A 24,507-nucleotide genomic window follows, 5' to 3' on the forward strand; every position below is an offset into this window, starting at 1 on the left:
ACAGGCAGTATCGCCTGACATTAGTTTGAATTTGCAATTCAACATTTTGCTGTTTTCAACTGTGCCTTATCGTTTGCTTCATCTTTCTTTTCACCAACTCAGGTACGTAAAAAGTGTTATAGTTTTGTAACTTTTTACTACTTGACAGGAGATGTGATCGCAAACAGTGTTGTAGGCTCAAATACGTTTTCCCACCAGAGCTTATATCAGTTTGCTAACCTTACTTAGTTCGGTGAAAATAGATCTCAAGTATTTCAAGCTTGCAGGTCTTTCTTACTCTTCATTATTAACAACATGAGGTTCTCGTGTGTCACTGCATCGTGTCATTATCCAGCTACTTAGTTTCCCGGTGTGACAGGAAGCTTCCTCCAATTGATGAAAGGTGTTCAATGAATGCTCCAGAGGTCCTGTTTAGCAGGTCTATATTATCAGCACAAGCCAGATGTGATTATGTTCTAGTATTTAGTAATGTCCCAGCTGGGTTTTTACCGTTCTTTTTAATTACTCTATTCAACAATCAACATCGGGTTTAAAAAGCATACAGTACAGGGAGTCACCTTGTCTCAGTCCCAAATTCATCTTCAATTCATGGGACAACTTCATTCTGCACCTCTACCTTACGTCTGGAATTGTGTAGTCATTCTGATGAGTCTGACCAGCTTAGCCTATTTCCGTGAATCGCTGCCCTTTTACCGCACACGAATTCGGAATCATAGGCCGCATCCGAAACATAGGAGGGGGGAAAGATGCATGCTTCAGTTTTCCGCAGCACACATTCAACTCCCAATAGCCATGCCAGGCATGGCTAAGCGATTTGGCTGCAGACTCGCAAAGCACGGGTGCCACGTTCAGAAACAGACTCGGCAGCACCGTGGAAATGTGCCTTAATGGGGTGGTGCCCAGTTTCTTCATGATATCTTCTTACCATAATACTATTATATGCTTATTTGTAGTCAACAAATGGCTGATGTACATAATGCTCACAGCATTCTGTAAGAATCCTTAAAGAGAAAATGTAGTCTTCTGTACCACAACTTTAACAAAACCCCCACTTATAATCACCCCAAACTGCTTCAGTGAATTTCTCCAATTTTCTAGCTATCGTCTTGTCAAAAGCCACATTGCAGGCCACATTTTGAACCACAAGTAGTTGGTGAGTTCCAGTTTGGGCCCTTTCTATAAATCAAATATGTGACTTTAAAAAAAGAAAAAGTTAGATTCTGTACTTGCCTAAGAGAAGGGAAAATTCTAGATGCTCCATAGGCATGTCCTCCTTGACCCCACTGCTTATGACCGGTAACCCCTTCATGGTTGCGTTGCAGCTGTGCTCCCCTCCGTTTATGGGTGTGACCATGCTGTGTATGCATGTGTACGGTCCATGCCTGCACAACATCACAAAGCCACCTGTGCATGGAGGAAAAAAGCCTTATACTACTGCATAGTAGTGTGCTGAGCGGATCGTTCAGAAACAGCCTTATCAGTCTGCCGACTAGAGATGGGCCGAGCCTCCGATTTTAGGTTCGCGAACCGGGTTCGCGAACTTTCACGTAACGTTCGGTTCGCGTTAAAGTTCGCGAACCGCAATAGACTTCAATGGGGATGCGAACTTTGAAAAAAAAATAATTATGCTGGCCACAAAACTGATGGAAAAGATGTTTCAAGGGGTCTAACACCTGGAGGGGGGCATGGCGGAGTGGGATACATGCCAAAAGTCCCGGGGAAAAATCTGGATTTGACGCAAAGCAGCGTTTTAAGGGCAGAAATCACATTGAATGCTAAATGACAGGCCTAAAGTGCTTTAAAACATCTTGCATGTGTATACATCAATCAGGTAGTGTAATTAAGGTACTGCTTCACACTGACACACCAAACTCACCGTGTAACGCACCGCAAACAGCTGTTTGTGTAGTGATGGCCATGCTGGACTGGTGCGCACCATGGCGAGAGTGCAGGTTTTGGTGGCTTTACAGCCCATATGGTCGCCTGGCTGATGTAGCTGAATGACAGAACAGTGACTGTCCAGCTGATCAAATTTGGTCTGACCACAATGAAGCAACGACCTTATTATCTTTTGTGTGCCCCCCGAGACACTCATCTAGGGGCCGGTCATTGCTTCATTGTGATACGCAAGCCCCTTCACCACGGGCGGGTTCACTGAACACAACAGGTATGCAGTGGTGGGTTCACTGAACAGGTATGCAGTGATGGGTTCACTGAACACAACAGGTATGCAGTGGCGGGTTCACTGAACAGTACAGGTATACAGTGGCAGGTTCACTGAACAGAACAGGTATGCAGTGGCGGGTTCACTGAACAGTACTATACAGTGGCAGGTTCACTGAACACAACAGGTATGCAGTGGCGGGTTCACTGAACACAACAGGTATGCAGTGGCGGGTTCACTGAACACAACAGGTATGCAGTGGCGGGTTCACTGAACAGGTATGCAGTGGCGGGTTCACTGAACAGTACAGGTATACAGTGGCGGGTTCACTGAACACAACAGGTATGCAGTGGCGGGTTCACTGAACAGAACAGGTATACAGTGGCGGGTTCACAGAACAGGTATGCAGTGGCAGGTTCACTGAACACAACAGGTATGCAGTGGCGGGTTCACTAAACAGGTATACAGTGGCGGGTCCACTGAACAGAACAGGTATGCAGTGGCGGGTTCACTGAACACAACAGGTATGCAGTGGTGGGTTCACTGAACAGGTATGCAGTGGTGGGTTCACAGAACAGGTATGCAGTGGTGGGTTCACAGAACAGGTATGCAGTGGTGGGTTCACAGCACAGGTATGCAGTGGTGGGTTCACAGAACAGGTATGCAGTGGTGGGTTCACAGCACAGGTATACAGTGGCAGGTTCACTGAACACAACAGGTATGCAGTGGCGGGTTCACTAAACAGGTATACAGTGGCGGGTCCACTGAACAGAACAGGTATGCAGTGGCGGGTTCACTGAACACAACAGGTATGCAGTGGTGGGTTCACTGAACAGGTATGCAGTGGTGGGTTCACAGAACAGGTATGCAGTGGTGGGTTCACAGAACAGGTATGCAGTGGTGGGTTCACAGCACAGGTATGCAGTGGTGGGTTCACAGAACAGGTATGCAGTGGTGGGTTCACAGCACAGGTATGCAGTGGTAGGTTCACTGAACAGGTATGCAGCAAATTTGGTCTGACCACAATGAAGCAACGACCTTATTATCTTTTGTGTGCCCCCCGAGACACTCATCTAGGGGCCGGTCATTGCTTCATTGTGATACGCAAGCCCCTTCACCACGGGCGGGTTCACTGAACACAACAGGTATGCAGTGGTGGGTTCACTGAACAGGTATGCAGTGGTGGGTTCACTGAACACAACAGGTATGCAGTGGCGGGTTCACTGAACAGTACAGGTATACAGTGGCAGGTTCACTGAACAGAACAGGTATGCAATGGCGGGTTCACTGAACAGTACCGGTATACAGTGGCAGGTTCACTGAACACAACAGGTATGCAGTGGCGGGTTCACTGAACACAACAGGTATGCAGTGGCGGGTTCACTGAACACAACAGGTATGCAGTGGCGGGTTCACTGAACAGGTATGCAGTGGCGGGTTCACTGAACAGTACAGGTATACAGTGGCGGGTTCACTGAACACAACAGGTATGCAGTGGCGGGTTCACTGAACAGGTATACAGTGGCGGATTCACTGAACAGAACAGGTATACAGTGGCGGGTTCACAGAACAGGTATGCAGTGGCAGGTTCACTGAACACACCAGGTATGCAGTGGCGGGTTCACTAAACAGGTATACAGTGGCGGGTCCACTGAACAGAACAGGTATGCAGTGGCGGGTTCACTGAACACAACAGGTATGCAGTGGTGGGTTCACTGAACAGTTATGCAGTGGTGGGTTCACAGAACAGGTATGCAGTAGTGGGTTCACAAAACAGGTATGCAGTGGTGGGTTCACAGCACAGGTATGCAGTGGTGGGTTCACAGAACAGGTATGCAGTGGTGGGTTCACAGCACAGGTATGCAGTGGCAGGTACACTGAACAGGTATGCCGTGATGGGTTCACAGCACAGGTATGCAGTGGCAGGTTCACTGAACAGGTATGCAGTGATGGGTTCACAGCACAGGTATGCAGTGGTGGGTTCACAGAACAGGTATGCAGTGGTGGGTTCACAGCACAGGTATGCAGTGGCAGGTTCACTGAACAGGTATGCAGTGGTGGGTTCACAGTACAAGTATGCAGTGGTGGGTTCACAGAACAGGTATGCAGCCAGCCAGGAACAAGTTAAGCCTAACTAATCTTTCCCTGAGAGACAGTCTGCAGCAGCTCGCCCTACTCTCACTAACGCAGGCAGCACACGAGTGACCGTAATGGCCGCCGCTGCCTGCCTTATATAAGGGGGGGGGTGGGGCTCCAGGGGCTAGTGTAGCCTAATTGGCTACACTGGGCCTGCTGACTGTGATGTAGAGGGTCAAAGTTGACCCTCAAGGTGCATTATGGGGCGAACCGAACTCCCGCAAAGGTTCGCCAGCGGGACGCGAACGCGAACCACCGAAGTTCGCGTGGAACCGTTCGCCGGCGAACCGTTCGGCCCATCTCTACTGCCGACACATGCGCTACTGTCGGCTAAAAGTCCGCCCAGTGGGAGGGTCTGATGGACCCGTCGTTGGCGGCCGTAGTGCGTGTGTATGCACCTTTAAGGCTTAAGAGATAAAACGTTTGCCTGTGTTAACTTGTATTTGTATGTATGTATTTACTGTATTTGTTTTAGTTCTCTTGATCCTGACTGGGTATTTAAATTAAAAAAAGGCAATATGACTTGCTCTCTCTTTATGACATCAGAGTCATGGTGGTTAGCTGAATCACAGAACTGGAGGGACATAAATGAAAATCTTTTGGCCGATAAGACATTTTTTGCCATTAATATACCAATTGCAGTGAGGATATAACTTCCCTCTGAAGAAGCGGTCAGTATTCCGCGAAAAAGTATGTTATGATACATGATTTGGCTTGGAAACAATTGCTTGTATTATTTTATTAAACATTATACTAGGAGTGTTTATATTAAATATTTTTATGAGGCTATTAATGTAAAATTAGTAAAAAGATTTTTATTGCAACAAATTATTGTTGTTGTTTTTTTAATTGTAGCTTAAACAGTACAATATGAGTTTATATATTTCTCTTACTGCACCATAAATAGCCCACCTGTTTTTTGTTTATTGCTTGTTTGTTCGTTATTGGGATATTGGTGTATTACTGGTTTTGTACTGCTAGATTAGACATTTCCTCCATACTGTATTTCAGCTGTGTATTTACCCAGAGCTCAGACTGGTCTTTTGTCCAGCGGTATGAATACATATGCTGCTATTATAGTGAGACATTACTACATGTGCTGCTACCGATCAGTTTCACCTGTGACATCCAGTGCTTTTTATTGTACATTGTTCATCTATAGCAGGCAGACCTGTCCCTACGGATGCAGGCTGCACTTTACCTTGTGACTCTCTATCCCAATAGGTAGTTAATAATAGAATCAGGAGTCAGTAATGTTAGATGAGTTATGCTAGGCATACTCTATATGGGCTGTGGTATATCACGTAATCAATGTCTTCCTGTCCTGATATTGATTATTTACTTGGGATACCACTTTGCATAAGTAGATAGGAGACTGATATAGCATCTAATATTATGTTTGTATTTGGGCACCTTAAAAGGAACCAGAGGTGTGAGACCTATGGAAGCTGCCATCTTTATTTTCTTTTGAATAATACCAGTTTCTTGGCAGTCCTTGGCAGTAGGATCTAAATCACACACCTGAAACAAGCATGCAGCTAATCTTGTCCGATTTGTCATAGACATCTGATCTGCATGCTTGTTCAGGGTCTATGGCTGAAAGTATTAGAGGCAGAGCATCAGCAGGACAGCCAGGCAATGTACATTATTTAAAAGGAAATAAACATGTCAGCCTCCATATCCCTCCCACCTCGGGTTTCTTTTGGTCAGGGTTATGGTCAGACTAGAGTTGTGAAATGGTTTATGGTTATGGCTAGGGGAGAGTATGGGTTTACAAAAGTTTAGAAGATAGATTAAGACTAGAGATCGTTCAAAAGATTTAGGTTAGGGTAGGGTGTGTACAGACTCACAATTACTGTCCCCTGCAGGGGTTGGGGCTTCATCTGTTTGACAACAGTTTGTGGTTGAGTTTTGTACAGATGTGCCACTACACATGTGGGCCCGTGTGTGATGTCACTTATGCGCCCACGTTACTCTGGCAACCATGTGGGGTATGTGTATGGATGGAGCCCGGAGCCAGCGGCGGACACAGACAGGTAAAGTATAGTGCCTCGGGCACCATATTTAACATAAGGGGGGACAGCGTCTGGCCAGCAAGGTGGTGGATGTGGCGTCACAAGGCCAAATCCTGATCGATTTCAGCATGAAATCGATTGTGAATTGGCCTTCAGCGTGTGGACAGCTGACAGATCTCTCTCTAATCAGATTCGATTGGAGAGAAAATTGTCTCTTGGTTGAATCTGCCCATCATCGCTAGATGTATGGCTAACTTTAGACTCTCAGCAGATGAAGCATTGTTGGCCACTTTGACCGAGAACCATCTAGTCATTGTACAAGGCTTTAGGCTTAGGAGCAACATTAGATTAGTGTTATGCTTGGTACATACAATGCAATTTCCCCCCGCAGACAGGCGGGAATTGGGTGATTATTTCCGGCATGTCGATCGGCTCCCGATCGAAAAAGTGATCGATTTTGCGCACTTATAATTGGAAAATTTATTGCTTTATTGATTGGGTGCACTTTGAAAATGTACACACAATGCAACTTCCCGTCCAATCACCTATCGATCGGGCGGGAAATTGCATGGTGTGTGCCCAGCATTACACATTGGGGAGGCAAAAAGATTGTGGGTATTCAGTTGGTATGATCAACGATAAAGGGATTTACTAATAAAACTATTGGGTAGATAATGACTAAAAAAGGTGACTGAAATTACCGAGGAAGAATGGTTAAGGTTAGGCATAGGGTATGGGATCAGGATAGGGCTAGGCATAGGATAGGGGATGAGGATAGGGTTAGGCATAGGATAGGGGATGAGGATAGGGTTAGGCATAGGAAAGGGGATGAGGATAGGGTTAGGCATAGGATAGGGGATAAGGATAGGGTTAGGCATATGATAGGGGATGAGGATAGGGTTAGGCATAGGGTATGAGATCAGGATAGGGGTGGGCATAGGATAGGGGATGAGGATAGGGTTAGGCATAGGATAGAGGATGAGGATAGGGTTAAGCATAGGATAGGGGATGAGGATAGGGTTAGGCATAGGATAGAGGATGAGGATAGGGTTAGGCATATTATAGGGGATGAGAATAGGGTTAGGCATAGGATAGGGGATGAGATCAGGATAGGGGTGGGCATAGGGTATGGGATGAGGATAGGGTTAAGCATAGGATAGGGGATGAGGATAGGGTTAAGCATAGGATAGGGGATGAGGATAGGGTTAGGCATAGGATAGGGGATGAGGATAGGGTTAGGCATGGGATAGGGGATGAGGATAGGGTTAGGGTTAGGATAGGGGATGAGGATAGGGTTAGGCATAGGATAGGGGATGAGGATAGGGTTAGGCATATTATAGGGGATGAGAATAGGGTTAGGCATAGGATAGGGGATGAGATCAGGATAGGGTTAGGCATAGGGTATGGGATGAGGATAGGGTTAAGCATAGGATAGGGGATGAGGATAGGGTTAAGCATAGGATAGGGGATGAGGATAGGGTTAGGCATAGGATAGGGGATGAGGATAGGGTTAGGCATGGGATAGGGGATGAGGATAGGGTTAGGGTTAGGATAGGGGATGAGGATATGGTTAGGCAGGGTTAGGCATATGATAGGGGATGAGGATAGGGTTAGGCATAGGATAGGGGATGAGGATAGGGTTAGGCATAGGGTATGGGATCAGGATAGGGGTAGGCAAAGGATAGGGGATGAGGATAGGGTTAGGGTTAGGATAGGGGATGAGGATAGTGTTAGGCAGGGTTAGGCATATGCTAGGGGATAAGGATAGGGTTAGGCATGGGATAGGGGATGAGGATAGACTTAGGCATAGGATAGGGGATGAGGATAGGGTTAGGCATAGGATAGGGGATGAGGATAGAATTAGGCATCGGATAAGGGAGGAGGATAGGGGTAGGCATAGGATAGGGGATGAGGATAGGGTTAGGCATAGGATAGGGGATGAGGATAGGGCTAGGCATAGGATAGGGGATGAGGATAGGGTTAGTCATAGGATAGGGGATGAGGATAGGGTTAGGCTACACACTAGGTTGAGGGTCAGAAATGGGGACTACAAAAAATACAAATATCATGTTAACTTGTTTCATCCTGATAGCCTACGCCTAATAAATGCTGCAGAAACCACACACAAGCCCTCCTGTACACTGACTACATGCTACTAGTTTGCAAGCAGACCTCACAGTCTCTAATTATGTCCCTTTCACAGAACTACAGCCCAGTAACCACAGGGGAAAAGAGACGAAAATAACCCAGTAAACATATGTGCTCTATGAGGACTCTTTATAGTGGAATATTGTCTATAAACAGCAACAATGATACGTGTGTAAAATGTTGAATACAGCGTTAAACAACTTCCTCTCTTTACAGGTTTTGAAGAGAGAATATAAGCAAGGTAACGTGCAATTTTTACCATCTTAAAAAACAAGATATTTAAAAGTTTCACCTACACATGTGAGAGAGGAAACACCCATAATGCATCACTACAGGAGTTTGGATGAATCATGCATATCAATAGATTATGCCCTGGTAAGCCAGGCATACATCCAGAACTACTGTATAGCAACTGCAATACTAGCTTGAGGATCACTGCAGCATTTCAAAAGTGAATTTGCTGCGAAGTGCTGGAAGTGACTGTAAAGCCTGGTACAGACCTTCAATTTTGATTGGCCAATCAACAACCAATTTTACCACCTTCATATAGTATGACCCTCATACTGCACGGAGGTGGTAAAATTGTTCAGTGATTGGCCAGTTATAATTTAAAGGACAACTGAAGTGAGAGGGATATGGAGGCTGCCATATTTATTTCCTTTTACACAGTTTTGATTGACCATTCTCACCACTTCCATGTAGTGTGAGAGTCAACAAATATTGAATATTATGAATAGGTTGTCTACAGGGATGTACAACCCCCAATCAATCGTTTCTGCTAACTAATTCGATCAAATGAATGGGGCCGATCCGAAAAATGGATCGATTCCATTACACTGATCAAATTGGTTAGCAGGAATTTGGCTGTTAATGGACACAATTATTGACGACTAGTGTCCTTAGCCTGTTTAAAAACGCGCAGTACAAATACACATACACACAAAAACAGTGATGACGCAGGGACACCTGCGGTTTTATTATATAGGATTGATTGCCGCGGCCATCAATAGCCAAACAATCAACGGGCCATGGGTATGGATTGTTTCTGACTACCTTAAGATATTCCTGTTGCATGATTTTAGAGCTAAACAGAATCTGATGATATTACATACCCTCTAGAAAGTTTTGTAAAGGTAGAGGTTTTACTGCAGGATGAAAAATACCTGCTGCACTATTTCATAGGTCCTCAAATCCACCCCATCAACACACAGGTGCCTGCTCACTTTCTCTCCTACCTTCAATTAGTCTGACGCCACACCTCACTATTAGAGGCTGACTGCCATGAGACTGCCATGATATAAGGTAGCAGGGAGGTGGGGCTTCTGCTGATAGAGCGCTCTCTCTCTCACAAATAAACAATGATGATAGTACAGCTCAACACAGGAGCACGGCAATGAAGCTATGTTTTCTTCTAGTTGAGCAGGTGACTAATCTGAGTAATAAAAAAAAAGAGCGCTCACTCTCCCGCTTCATACCCATGTGACTAATGGCCCATACTCACGGGCTACAATTGTCGCCGCAACACGCGGCGCGCGCGTGTTGCGCCGACAGGTCGCCCGTGTGTATGAAGCGTTGCACGGGTGCGCACCCCGAACCATCGCTTGTCGCTGCTGTCGCCAGGCGATTGGCGCGGTCAATCGCCTGGCGACAGTTTCTGCCGCAACTGTCGCTAGTCCACGTGAGTATGCGGACTAGCGACAGCAACCTCAATAAACAACATTGAGCTTCCGGCGGGGGGAGGAGGAACGTCGGCGACAGCTTCCGTCGCACCGCTGGTCCCTCTTCCGCGTGTGTACTCGGAGGGACCTGGCGACGAGCTGTCGCCGGCCTATCGCACACACACTCACGTGTGCTGGCGACAGGCCACTTTTGTAGCCCGTGAGTATGGGCCATAAGGGCTTATTTCCATCAGCACTTTTTTTTCATGTTTCGGAAAAACACATGCATTTTCCAATAGAAGCTCATTGTAATGTTCTTACTTACATGTCACATTTTGTTTCTGATATGCATGCACCTAACCTACTACATCTTGATATGTTTTCCTCCAGTATAGTCAATGGAAGCGCATAAAAAAGTGCAAGTGCATTGCAGTGTATGCTGCAAATGCAATCTAGAGTTGGAACAAGCCCTATAGGGTTAAGACTGACTGGGTACGAGCAAGCAGACGTCAATTGCTGAGGATCTATGAATAGTTCACTAAATGCCATAGATATTTCTCTTTTATACTTTATAAAAAACTACAACTTTATTTTCTGCTAAGCTTTTAATGAATAATTAATTTGAAGTAATGTTCTACTAATTGCATATAAAAACCGTGTCTGAACAGCATCTTGAACCTATAAAAATGAATTCTCTATTAATATTTGTACTCAAGTCTCAAGACTGGCCTTTGATGCGCACAACTCCTGGTGCCAAAGTGAGGGCACCAGCCCCCCTAAGTATATTCACACAAGCCTTCATCTGCCCCCCAATGAGACACAATGGGCAGAGCAACAAGGCTGCTGTCTGTACTCTGGTCAATTTATAATGGGATCCTTCCAAAGATGCCCATTAATGATCCAATCTATTTCGTACAATCTTATTTCTATGTAATATGAGAGACTACCTAAAATATCCATTTAAAGTATATTCATTCAATTTACCCTTCTATTACATAGGGCTGGATTCACAAAAGGGTGCTAACTCAGTTAGCACGCCTAATAACATTGGGCGTGCTAACTAGGGTGCTAAGCAGTTAGCTCGGCCAAAGATTTAATTGATCGATCGCAAAGTTCAGCGATGCGTGTGAAACGTCGCACCTGGTGCAACTAAAACGTCGCACCGGGCACCCCTAAAATGGTGCACCCGGTGCGACGATTTAGGCGCACCCAGTGTGACGGTTTAGTCGCACCTAGTGCAACGTTTTGCGTGCACTGCGCAAAACTTTGCGCGGCCTAAAGGGCTTGAGGCGTACTAAAGGGCTTTTAGGTGTGCTAACTAAGTTAGCACCCTTTTGTAAATCAAGCACATAGAGTTGGTAAAATTGTTCAATCAAGATTGTATCATTAGTGGGCAGCTTAAAAGTGCCCCTTAATGGTACAATCCCACGAACGATTGACCGCTCAATCGATTAGATCAGGTCAGGTACAGTTAATGGTGCTGATCAATTTGCCATCAGATTGCTTATCATTTTAACCTCCATTGATGGGCCCAAACGATCATTTTCAATCATTTGTATCGATCGCTCAGGAAATTGAATCATTAATGTGCACCTTTACACAACCTCATGAGTATATAGTCAATTATTATTTATTGTATTTATAAAGCGCCAACATATTTAGCAGTCTTAGAGACCACAGAGTTCAAGTTCAAGTTAGTCTGCAGGAAGACTACGATGGAGGTGGTGCTAGATCATGTTGCATACACTAGGGGGATGACTCTGCCAGAGGCTAATGGCCCATACTCAAGGGCTACAAATGTCGCCGCAACCACATGGCGTGTGCGTGTTGCGGCGACAGGTCGCCCGTGAGTATGAGGCGTGCACCCCAAACCGTCGCTCGGCACTGCTGCCGCCAGGCGATTGGTGGCGGTCAATCGTCTGGCGACAGTTGCCGCCGCAACTTCGCCACAACTGTCGCTAGTCCGCGTGTGTATGCGGACTAGCGACAGCAACATAATAGATAATGTACGGCGCTTCGGGCGAGGGGGAGGAACGTCGGCGACAGCTTCCGTCGCTTCAGTAATCCCTCTTCCGCGTGTGCACGCGGAGGGACCTGGCGAGGAGCTGTCGCCGAACCTGTCGCGCACACGCTCCCGTGTGCTAGCGACAGGACAAAAAGTAGCCTGTGAGTATGGGTCATTACAATCTAAAGCCCCATCTACACCATACAATTTTTTTGTGCCATTCGATGCATCGATTCGATTTGATTCAATCCGACATGTCTGATTGGGATTCGATTCGATTCATTTTGCCATTGCAGAACAATGACAAAATGAATCCAATTGAATCGAATCCCTATCGGACATGTCGGTTTGAATCGCATCGAATCAATGAATTGAATCGAATTGAATCGAATCGCACAAAAAATTGTATAGTGTAGATGGGGCTTAATGGCTGGTACACACAATGCAATTTTACGTCAGATTGATGGTCGAATTAATTCCATCTGATTTCCAATCGTTTTTCCGATCGATTTTTTGCTTCTAACAGACTGTCCAAATACATGGTATTATTCAATGCACAAAATCCACTTCCTCTGTTTCTCATGATATTAACATTAGTTATCCCCACAAACTTTGCATTATTATGGCTGGAAATGAACAAGGGTCCAAAAAGGGGGTGCCATACTAATACTTTGTACAGGGCACGCACCATGAACCCTACAGCCAGCTTTTATTACTGTAAATTAGCATAATACATTCATACACAATCCCTTGGCTTCTATTCCAGCAGCACATTGATATATGGGACATGTTTGTAAGGGAAGCGAGGTCGTGTCCCAGTGTAACATCCTGTGTTTGTTTCATTGTGTCTCAGGCAGGGAGTGCTGGGGATGCTGGGCTACTGTGCCCATTAATGACAGTGATTAGGCAGACAGGCTGCCTACAGGCATACAATACGCTCCACACTCTTCTGCCTTGTCATGTTTTACAGGCTGCAGTGCCAGTGAGTGAGCAGGATGCGCACCAGAGCCTGGGGGCTGCCTGCTTGCTGCTGAACAATGGGCATCCCTTGAGTGCTCCTCTGTGACCCCATAGCCATCCCATGCTGATCATAATACAGGGCTTATCCTCAGCGACACATCCATCAACCAGAATGTAACTACAATTCAGGGCACAGCGGCACCCTTCCCTGTCCAGCAACAGCCGCACAAGCAAGTAACACTATCCACAAAAAGCCACTTGTAATAAGTCAGATATGTACATCACCATGCATATATTATACTGCAGGATAAACAACAACACATAATAGACACAATAACTCAGCGCTATAGCTAATGTACTGTACAGCTGCATAGTGCTTGGCAAGGTGATCAGATATACATATATACTGTGTATGATGTCTATCTATCTACATATATATATATATATATATATATATATATATATATATATATATATAATTTTTTTTTTATTATTATCATTATAGATTTATAAAGCGCCAACATATTCCGTGGCGCTGTACAAAGTAGGAAACAAGCATGGGTACAAAATAATACAGACAATGGTGTACACCAATATACACACACAATATATATATATATATATATATATATATATATATATATATATATATATATATATACACATATATATATACATATATATATATTATCCCTAGACGCTACATGTGCATGTAAATGATACGCATATACACATGCTAAGCACTACTATAGCAATACATTGAAAAGCTATTGAACAAAATGTAAATTAGAAACATGAACAGCTGATGTTAAATATTCCCATATGCACTATTTATTGTCCTATTACTGTAATTATTAATATTGTATTAATATTGGAGAAACACACAAATGCATGTAAATGATTTTCCATTTGCTATTCTATCTATCTATCTATCTATCTATCTATCTATCTATCTATCTATCTATCTATCCATCCATACCAGTCTTTGCTGTCATATTGCATGCAGTGTGTAACTTATATGCTATGTCCGCTGAACCCTGTCTATTAAACACATGGGTGCACATACTGTGATTACAGGCTGGAATAAATGCAAGCTCAACATAAAAGGGGGACCCTACCTCTTTGTTGTGGAGCAGCTCCTCTGGTGATCCTCAGTGACTGGGGTGCTTTCCTTCACGTGTTTGGTCAGTGGGAGCTCTGCTGCTGCCCATGTGGGTGCTTGCAGGGCTGGTGCTTGTAGGGTGCACTCAGTAGTTGTGGTCCTGGTGTGTATATATCCTTAGCTCACACACTCTACACTACAGTGCACCACGCCTCTGTCAGCCAGCACCAAGCTTATTATTCCCTGAAATGCTGTCTACACAAAGCCACACTTCTCTCTCCTCCCCTCTCAGCTGCTGCATGGGGAGAGCTGCCTGTCACACCAGCTTCTGTGTCCCTGACTGCAATACAATCCCTGCCCGCCTGTGTGTGTGTTCATGAGAGGGATGCCCCCTTGCTTGTAGACAGACCTTCCTCTCCTCCCACTTAGAGAATCCCACATTGATCCCAGACTGCTGATCACTGCTGCAGTCTGTACGCTGCATTGAATGGTCAGTTCAAATCATTGCTGCAGAGCCTGTGCAATATATCAAGATCGCTGCACTGCAAGGCTTGGAACAGCATTTGCTGGTAAAAATGATATTGACTTACCTTCCCACATAATGCTATGTTATAAATCAACCCGCATGTAGAATGTAATAGTTAAGCAAAATTATAACATAAGTATTCTAAAGCAATCTAACACTGCATCTTTATCAGTAATGCATTAAATGTATAATACATTAGGGCATAATGGGTGTAATACAACAGCGCAAGCTCAAAAAACATTATGGGTCCAGCGAACGATCACACGAACGACGTTTAACGATGTGGCGGTAACGACTGGCACCATGGATCAGATCTGTAAAATCCCGGACGACTCCACGCAAAGAACCACAATAGCGTAACTTTCCGTTCGCGGCCGTCGTGTGATGTCGTGCATACACGCTGGCTGGAAGATGGATCGTGGAACGCTCATTGTCAGTTTGACGTCGGTGGAAGAAGAATTTACCAAGAATTTATTGATGACCTTGCCCCCGCACTTTGGCAAATGCTTCTGACAACCAGGAAGTTTTTTTTTCTAAATTCACCAATAAAGCTATAATGACAGTAATTCCCAAAGAAGGAAAAAGCAGCCACGACTGCTCTAACTACCGGCCGATCTCTATAATTAACACAGACATGAAAATATATTCTAAAATAGACTGGAAAAACTAACTGATGTTGTTTTAGGCAAACGGCAAATGGGTTTTAGGAAAAATAGGCATATTCAGGACAATATACACTCTGCTGTCAACTTCATACATGGTTGTAGGTGTGGAGAAAGGCAGTAGATGCGGAAAAAGCCTTTGGCAGGCATACCAGAAGCTTTATGTTTAAGGCACTAGATTGTTATGGCATTGATGATCAATGATGAAAAAGCTTTACGGGCTCTATTCGAACCAGACAGCATATGTAAAAATGAATGGTCATACAACAAATGATCTTGCAATGAATAAGGGCATAAGACAAGGCTGCCCGCTCTCTCCATTACTATATAACTTTTGATCTTCAGAAACTCTGATATTAAGATTCTCGCTTGTGCGAATGACATTTTGTTGGCATTAACAAAACCAATTGGATCCATTGGAGAAACATTAACAATTCTAGCAAATGTAGTGAATACACAAATTTTAATATCAATAAAAAAAAAAACAACATCCATTTTAGGTATAGTTTGTTCAGCCGACACTGTTAGAATTGTAGATGTAGAGAATTGATGTGCTTTTTCATGGGCTAAAAAATCTTTTTTTAAATATCTCAGAATATCTCGGTATTTGTGAAGAGCTCTTTCATTTAAACTTCAAGGGGCTAATACCAAAATGTAAACAATTCCTTAACAAATGAGACCATCCTTATTTCAATACTATGGTTAGGGTTGAGATCGTCAAGAGGATGGTCCTGCCCAAAATTATTTGCAAAATGCAATGCTTACCAATAACTTTAGATGGGAATGGCACAAAATCTTCCAAGATTTTATTTGGGCTAGATCCAGACGAAAATTAGTGTATAACCTGACCACAAGGTCTAAAAGGGTAGGTGGCTTTGCCATGCCAGATATTACCCAGTATTATAAAAGTATACACCTCACTAGTGTTAAGTGTTAAATGGCGTAATAATGACCCTGGTAAGATCTGGCTCAATGTGGAACTGTACTATTTGAACCCTCCGGTCCTTTTTTCGTGGTATATGGGCAATATCAGTAGTCTCATCCAGACAATTTCTCACCCGCTAATGAAACTTGCTCTTAAAGTGTAACTGTCGGGCATAAAATCATAAATCGATTCTTTATTTTTATCTGGTAAACAAGTAATGAGGATGCTAAACGTGATCCAAAAGTTAAAATCACTATTACTTTTCTTGTTGATAAAAGATTATTCCCCTGTTTACCTGACTCTTATTTGGTACACACAAAATTTGGTACGCAAAAAGGAAGTTGCAGGGCATGCTGGGTTGTCCTTTTTTGCTACTCTACTTCCCCCTCAGACTTAACTAATGCAGCCTGGTTGGCTGAAGCCTCTTTCCCTCCTGTTTTCCCCTCCCACACCTCTATTCCTCTCTGATTGGCCAGTATTTCTCATGCTGAGACAATGCACTTTCTATAGAGGAAGCATACACAATCAGGCAGAGGACAGTAAGGGAGGAAATTACATCAGGATTGGCTTCAAAATAGCCACACTTAAAATGGGAAATGCTAAGAAGAAGGCTCTTTCACAGGAGTGGTACGCAGTGATGTGTTTACTGCCAGTCAATTGCTTGCCTGCAAGCATTCCGTGTAGGTTGTGGGGTAGCACCCAGGGGCGTAACAATAGACCCTGCAAGGGATACAGCCGAAAGGGGGTCCCGTAAGCTTCAGGGTGTCCCGTGGGGGATGAAGTTTATTTTCCCTGTCCTGAGAGACTGACAACTAAGGGCATGTAGAGAAAAAGCTTTCTGCTCTCTGCACAATTGTTCTAAAGACTGAATCTGCTCAGCCACTAATAAGGAATCATACTAAGTTTTGTAGACAAAGATTTGAAGACAAATCTATTCAGTGTGCAGCAGGCTCTTTTGTACAGCGCTCAGCCCCCAACCTCTTTACCCCTCCCCACATGCTTCTCTAATGTAGTGATGCTGGAGAAGTCTTCAGAGCCAGTTCTGCTCCATCAGAGATGGACAAAGTGAGTGTAATAAGCTGAAGCTGGGAGCATACTCGTCTGTCAGTTTTCTGTATGTTTTTTTTTCTGTGTACGATTTCTGCACACCACGTGTGTCTGTATGTGTGAAAACATGCACATTTATAACAGAAGCTAATGTACTTGATAGAGAAAATGCCTCCATTGCTTGACTGCTGTTTGTTTTTATGTGCATGGGGAAAACACATTCAAGTGAAGGTAAGTAAGTGGAAAAAAGCGTTGGCACTGCAGCAAATAGTGGAGGGTTGCAACTGTATCATCCAGGGCCGGCTAGCTTACCAATCCACCATGCCTTGCATGCTCAGGCATAAGGAGTTCAGTGTCAGCATATGAAGGAAAAAACAGAAGTCGGCACTGCAAACAATCTGGCAGGCAGTTTCTAGGCTAAATTGTACCCAGGGCAAGGGTGTAAAAATTGCACTCCACCCCGTGGACTTGCGAACCCTTACTCTTTAGGGACAGTCACACAGCCACAGGTCACAAGAAGATCTGCCTACTTACTAGTGACAAGCCGCTCATCCAGGAGGAAGCAGGGACCAGGAAAACACACAGGCGAAGAGAGCCCGGAAAGCCGACTCCTCCATGGGCGCCGAGCACTGACAGCCTGCAGTACCACTACTGGACATCAGGTGTCATCACACAGTGGTGACGCGATGATGACTTGATGTTGAACATCAGGCAGTCCAGGAGGAGTCAAGGAAGGTGATTGCGCTGGTAATCTTCTTTCTTCTTCCATTTGGCTGCACCGCGCGTCACCAACTCCCTAGTGGTTATGTCCTTCTGCCTGCTCCCCCTTCATCTACTTGCCGGTCTGCCCTGCCCAAGAAACGGCCCTGCAATTCGGCTTAACCCATGACTAAAGTGCAACAGCAAAATTGTAACAGTGCAAACTTGTGCAGCAGTTAAAAAAATAGGTGCTCAGCCTCCAAAGAGGTGCCATGCAGTTGTACCCCGCACTCACCACCCACTGACTGCCCACCAGGACCAGTATGTGCACCTATTTTTTGAACTGCTGCACAAGCTTGCACTGGTACAATTTTGCTGTTGCACTTTAGTTGTGGATTAAACCGAATTGCTTGCAGTGCTGTATTTTCCTTCATATGCTGATATTAAAGTGTGCACTAGCCAATTGAATAACATTGGGAGGGGGGGGGGGCACCCAAAGTTTTGCAGGGGATCCCAGTGTTTTCTAGTTACACCCCTTGTAGCACCTCTCCCTTGTATGTATAATTGAGCGGGCAAACTACTGACATATGTATGGTTACAAATGCTGTATGCGACTGCATTAAAGGGTACCTGTAGCCAGAAAAAACAAAAGTTAGATACCTACCTCAGTAGAGCAAAGCCTCTGGATAGTCCAGAGGATTCCCCAGTCTCCCTATGCCCACATTCCTGTGCTTTGCCATTAATGTTAAATATTGCTCGCGGCCGCACTTCCCTCTGTGTGCGAGCGCCACTGCATTGTCCAGGCATAAGTGTGATCCAATGTGTCTGTACAACCTCAGCCCGGCAATGTCACCTGAGTGCTAGTGCTATGCTGCACGCCCCACACAAGAGTGATACGGGGATGCGGCGATCACCAGTCCCCAAATTGCACCTCCCTTTGAGTTGCTACAAACTAGTATTTAGCACCGCTGGGGATTTGAGCAGCAGCAGGGTAAGCTGTCATTCAGCTCACCCTGCACCCATCTCACCTCAATTTTCAAATTGGGGAAAAAGTGACACCCCACCCAGATAAAAAACGCGCCAGTAAATCAGGAACCGAGCCTGTCCCGTGCGCACTTCTCACCTCCCTTACCTCCTCATGGTTAGTCCTTTGGTCTGCATTGTTGTCCCAGGGCATCACCGTGTATGTATGGCACACATGGGAATGGTCTGTTACTTGCAGGATGTACTTCTGCCACGCCTTCAGCCGCAGTATCCAGGGAAGGCAAGGTGGTCTGCTGGAAGTGAGTCATGTGGGGGGAAGTGGTAGAGTTTAGCAGCAGAGAGTATCAGGCACTGCCATGGCAGCAGCAACACCAGGGATGGATTTACATCAAAACAGTCTACAGACACTAGGGATGATCACAGATAAGCAATTGCTTTCAAATTTATATGCAAATATGTGCAGCTTGAAAATGGACCAATCAATTTAAACCCAGGTTTAAACTGATTGGTCCTTTTTTCAAGCTGCAAATATTTGCATAAAAGTGTGCATAATTTCGGAAGTATTTGCATCTCATTGATCATCCCTAACAGGCACATATTAACTAGGGCATTTAACCGTGCTCATTAGCGGAGCTGTCAATTACTACACACACCTCTTAAAGAGAATCTGTAACCTAAAACCTCATATAAATAAACATACCAGCCTATAGGTTTTCATCTCCTGTCCCCCTCTGCCACATTTTCGCTGCTCCCCACCAGGATTCTGGCCCAAAAAAGCAGTTTTATAAACTGTTCTTGTAAACAAAAAATATGGCTGCCAAACAAGAAGTTCATCATAATATTGCATGTTCCTGTAAACTGCATTACAGTTTCCATGGAAGGTTATATTATTGAACAATAAATTCAGCCTTTAGAGAATGCTGCAATCTTTAGTAGTGATTACTGATAGCAGGTCCGTGTCTGCATTCTGCAATAGTCTATGAGCTATGCTGCTCACAATTATCAGCTTTTATCAGTAGATGATACTGAGTTACTGAGAGCAGGGAATGTGTGAGCTCTGCTTTTCACATATTTCAGTGTGTGAAAGACTCGAAGAGACTCAGAGCAGGGCTATCAGTGCAACCAGGGCCGGCCTGCTCATGAGGCGGGGTGAAACATTTGCCCCAGGTGGCATACTTCTAGGGGCGGCACCCGGCCGTCCGTGGGTGCGGGGGGGAGGGGGCGGCCGCCGGGCTGGAGGGGAATTGGGCCTAGCGGCGGGTCCCCCGATCTGCGCTCCCCTCCAGCTTTAAATAGTTAAGAAGCAGCCGATAGTAAGAGGCACGGGCGGGGAGGACTCACCTCTTCCGCGTTCCAGCGTGCGCTCCACTGACGTCACTTCCTGCAACGCCGTCCACTTACAATACAGTGGGCGGTTTTGCAGGAAGTGACGTCAGTGGAGCGCACGCTGGAACGCGGTAGAGGTCAGTGATCCCCACCCGTGCCTCTTACTATCGGCTGCTTCTTAACTATTTAAAGCTGGAGAGGCAAGTGCGCTGCAGATCGGGGGGGGGGGGAGGGGATTTTCTCTAAATTTGCCTCAGGCGGCAAAAAGTCTAGGGCCGGCCCTGAGTGTAATCTTTTCCTGTCTGTAAACAATACAGCCACTTCCTCATTGGGCCGTCACACCTGACAAAGGAGAGTAAATTTGATTTATTACAGCAATGGAGCAACTAAAAAAGGCTGCAGTAAGCCAGAGCACTTTATAATAGATATAGGAACTTGTAGGATAGTAGAAAAAAGGCTGAAAATTTTGTTACAGAGTCTCTTTAAGATTGAATTCATATAATAGATTGTGAACCCCTCTGAAGGACAATTAAATCACAAGACAATATACTCTGTACAAAGCTGCGGAAGATGTTGGCGCTATATAAATGCTAAATTATAATAATAATAATAAGTTCCCACATCCATATTTATGGACTTTTGCTGGATCACTTGGTAATCTGCAAAACAAATGCTTTAAATTACACAAACAGGCCTTTGCAGATACCCAGAGCCAGATTTCTGGTAAGGCCACAAAGGCCTGGGCCTTGGGTGGCTGCAGCTCGGGGGGGCGGCTCGACATGTTGCTGCATATGGAATAAGAGACTGCAAATGGAAAAAAGAGAATGAAAATGGGGAGCAACACATGGAAGAGAGGCGCTGATTCCCAAATGAGCTGTACTTGAAACAGAAAGGCTGCTATAAATGCATAGTACACACGGAATGGGTGGCTGCATATAGAATAAGGGGCACTGTTGTTTATTGAAGGGCAGCTACAGGAGCAAAACATACCAGTGGGAAACTGATTAAAAAGGCCCAAGACACAATTTCTAAATCTCATAAGGCTCCCTCCATAGCTCCGTATCATGGCTGTGTGGTGTAATACTCACCCTCTTCAATGTAATGATCGCTGCTGCAGCAGGTGTTGCTGGAAGTAGTAGTGCTGCAGCTCAGGCAGTTCTGATGTCTTTCCATGCAAGCTGCATAGCTTTGTCTGTCTTTCCCTGCTGTCATCTTGTGACTGATTATCATTCACCTGTGTGGGAATCTGCATGTCTGCTCCCATTGGATGACCTCAGTATAAAGATCTGCTTCCTGCAGGGTTTCCTTGGGTTTTCATAGCTTCAGTTTAAGCCTGTCTTGCTGTCGCTTCAGCCCTCGATCGTGTTTCTTGTTCTAAAGATACTTTGCTAGTCTTTGCATCATATATTGGTTCATTGCCAATATATATGCATACCAGCACGTTTATTATTTTCCTTGTATTTGTGTTACGTTGATACATCAGTGTCGCTGATGTATACGTACACGAACTGTTTATATCCTGTGTGCAGTTAGTCAGCTTTCCAGCACGTTTTGGTAGGTTGCGCGTACCGTGACCACCCGTGCTGAGGTAGTTACCCTGCTCCTGGTTCTGTTTGTGGATTGCGTTCATCTCTGCGAAGAGATAACGAATCCTTCTGAATCCTGTTCTGTTACCGTTTGTGGATTGCGTTCATCTCTGCGAGGAGATAACGAATCCTTCTGAATCCTGTCCTGTTACCGTTTGTGGATTGCGTTCATCTCTGCGAAGAGATAACGAATCCTTCTGAATCCTGTTCTGTTACTGTTTGTGGATTGCGTTCATCTCTGCGAAGAGATAACGAATCCTTCTGAATCCTGTTCTGTTACCGTTTGTGGATTGCGTTCATCTCTGCGAAGAGATAGCGAATCCTTCTGAGTCCTGTTCCCTGTATTACTCCAGTCCTAGTCAGCGTTCCTGCTTATGTCATATATCGGTTCATTGCCGATATATACATATGTTAGTCAGACGTTACAAATAGTTTCATTGATAGCTGTAATTGTAATACGCTAGGAAAACATACTTATTGTATATTTGTCTGTGTTACGTTCATCTATCTTGATCCTGCTATTTCCTGACTATCCTGTCCTGTCTTTGTGAGGCACGCCATCGCTGCAATCGCATTGGCTGCCTCATTCCAGTCTGTCTTGTTTTGGACGCTTGCTGTCGCTAAGTAGCCGCTAGCTAGCAAGCGTTCATTCTGTCTACCTGTCCTGATCTCCTCAGTTCTGGTTTATGCGCTCAGCGCTACTTTGCGCTGAGACGTTATAACGAAAGCATTGTTTGTGGCTGTCAGATCTGCACCGGCTCTGTGCGCCACAATCTCCTATTGGAGTCAGTCCTCCCCTCCACTATACTAGGGATAGCCTGTTTCCTTGTGCTGGTGTGTGTACCTCCTCCACGCCAGCTCATGCGTTGCATGCTGACTGTGGAGAATACACCACCAAGCCTTACATTATGAAAACCCCATTACCAATCCCCATTGTGGGGGGGATTCCCAGAACGTATGACACTGTTAATTATGGTTCCTGTTCCTTTAAGAAATTTGAAGAACTTAGCTCTGAAACAGAAAATGAGTTTTTCTCTGAATGTGCCAGGTTCCTGGCCAATCCTGATCTCCAAGCGACTCCTGTTTCAACCTGGGCACTCCAACTAAGTTATATTTTGTTTAAAGGGGAATTATTCCAGTGGGCATTTGATGTTCTCAATCATTCCGATTTGAAAGAGAGACCGCTGGAATTTCTAGCGTTTGTGATCCATAACTGGTTGCGCATAGATCCATTGCCTTTTCCTCTTAATGAACTCCTGGCAGCAGGCCAATCAGCTACTCCTTCAATTGCTTGCAAAAATGTTCAGCAAGCAGAAAGTGTTACTGATAATTTTCCTGCAGCCTTGAATAAATCACCAAAAACAGCAGGGTCTAAGGCAAAACGCAAACGTTCTAAGAAACGTGTCCGATCTGCAGAGTCGTTATCCTTAGCGACTGAGACCTATAATGAGATTCTGCCATTAACAGATAATGAAATGCAATTGTCTTTCAGGGGAGTTAAATGGACTTATGAAACTACTAATGAACTTTCCTCCCTGGCTAGGGAAAATAAAGATTTTTGTTTAAAAGAATTATCTGAGTATGATTATGAGGAGATATTACAGAGTATTGAACAAATCAACTTATTTGTGAAGCAAGGAAAGTTTGCATACACTACAGTTCAGCACTTGCTACAGGTATTGGAGATTCTTAGGAATAAGGAATCTGCCAATCACCTGCTAATTAACCCAATATATGTCCCTGCTACAATCATATCTGCAAACCATGATCTGCCTGTTAAGTATGCTTGGAATCCTCCATTTGAGAAAGGAGAGATGGAAGCTCTGGTCAATGAATGGAAGAATGATTCAAGTTCATTTTGTCAATTTTACAGTGCAAAAAGTGAATTAGTATTGAATGCATGCATTAAGTCTGCCTATAACCTAATAAAAACTGGTGTGTGTGGGTATGACTTTGTGGCTCCATTGATTGATGTGTGGGAACTGATTTTGGATGATTTTTATGTGACTCCGAATTCGCAAATTTGGCGTTCTGACCCGCCTGCTTCAGCACCTTTGGCTGATTCAGCAGGTGATTCGGAGCTCTTTTTGTGTGAAATTGAAGTTCCTGCAATTCCACCCTGTACCATGGATAACTCAGTGTTACTTACCAGTAAAACAGAAGCCACTGATACATTCTTAACCTTGCCCTGCGCAAATTTCTCAGCAGAGAATCCAGAGGTCCTGCTGACTTCCGAGTCCAGCCTAGCCAGTACTCATGACTCTTTGTTCAGTGAAACAGACACCAGAAAAATCTTGCCTGCCTCTGCAAACACTTCTGCAGAAATTACCTGTGTTAATAAAGTTCAACTCCTGTCTGATCCAGCAGATGCCAATAGATGCACTACATCAGTTTCCGAGTCCCAGCAATCCTGTCTAGAAACCTCAGAACCCCAGCATCTGAATTTTCCAATTTTACAAATGAATGGTGATTCAGATGCGCAAACATTGTGTCTTGATCTTCCTGTTTCTACACCTCGCTCTAGTTTCGTGAATAGCTCAGAGCATCTGCTATGTGAACCTGAA

General features: G+C 44.7%; 2 protein-coding genes across 7 annotated transcripts in view; one reads left to right on the plus strand and one right to left on the minus strand.

Annotated features, from left to right (window-relative positions):
* FRMD4B (FERM domain containing 4B) overlaps positions 1-14,427 on the minus strand; it is a 361,625-nt gene extending 347,198 nt beyond the window's left edge. The window contains exon 1 of the mRNA XM_068253954.1: positions 14,205-14,427. The gene's annotated coding sequence lies outside the window, so the exon portion shown is untranslated. The remainder of the gene's footprint in view (positions 1-14,204) is intronic.
* The window catches only part of MITF (melanocyte inducing transcription factor), a 645,672-nt gene that overhangs the window by 91,322 nt on the left and 529,843 nt on the right, over positions 1-24,507 (plus strand). For all 6 annotated transcript variants that reach the window (XM_068253961.1, XM_068253960.1, XM_068253964.1 and 3 more), the window contains one exon: positions 8,680-8,704. The gene's annotated coding sequence lies outside the window, so the exon portion shown is untranslated. The remainder of the gene's footprint in view (positions 1-8,679; positions 8,705-24,507) is intronic.

Source organism: Hyperolius riggenbachi, chromosome 9, assembly GCF_040937935.1.
Source record: "Hyperolius riggenbachi isolate aHypRig1 chromosome 9, aHypRig1.pri, whole genome shotgun sequence".
NCBI lineage: Eukaryota > Metazoa > Chordata > Amphibia > Anura > Hyperoliidae > Hyperolius > Hyperolius riggenbachi.